Below are 698 nucleotides of genomic sequence, written 5' to 3' on the forward strand. Positions count from 1 at the left end.
TCAGTGGATATCATTCACTGCAACCAGTATGCCCCGCCAAAAAATCGCTTTCCGAACGAAGTAGGATAAATTGTAGTTATAAATAGGAGGATAATAAAAAGATATATACCTCTCAAAATAATCCAAAACAAACAAAAAAAAAAAAAAAATTGCACACACATCTTCGCCCCCACACGCCTTATAATTCATTTTTCGGTGAACTGTATTTTCGATGAATTGTGATTTTTCGATGAATTGTTGTTTTTCGATCAATTGCGTTTCGATGAATTGTCTTTTCGATTAACTGCTCATCGGTGAATTGCTTTTTCGGGGAATTGTCTTTCGATGAATTGCTTTTTCGATTAATTGTTATTCGATAAACTGATTTTCGATGAATTGTTTATTCGGTGAATTGCTTTTTCGATGAATTGTTGTTCGATGAATTGCCTTCGATGAATTGTATTTCGGTAAACTGTTTTTCGATGAACTCTCCGGATACCAACCAGCTCCGAAGAAATTGGATGGTTATCCTTATTCCTACACGTTTCTAGGAATACGAATTAAGCTCTTTACAAGAAATTAGTCACTTAAATGCAGAGAGGGGTCATTCGCATATTTATTCGTTTTACACGAATACGCAAAAAAATCGTTAAAAGATATGTATAAAAAATTTATTTTAAATTTAAGAGGAAAAAAGTTAAATCGAACATTTTAATAAT

The sequence above is a fragment of the Typopeltis vanoorti genome, chromosome 6 (genome assembly GCF_054136105.1).
Source record: "Typopeltis vanoorti isolate ZY-2024b chromosome 6, IOZ_Tvanoo_1.0, whole genome shotgun sequence".
Classification (NCBI taxonomy): domain Eukaryota; kingdom Metazoa; phylum Arthropoda; class Arachnida; order Uropygi; family Thelyphonidae; genus Typopeltis; species Typopeltis vanoorti.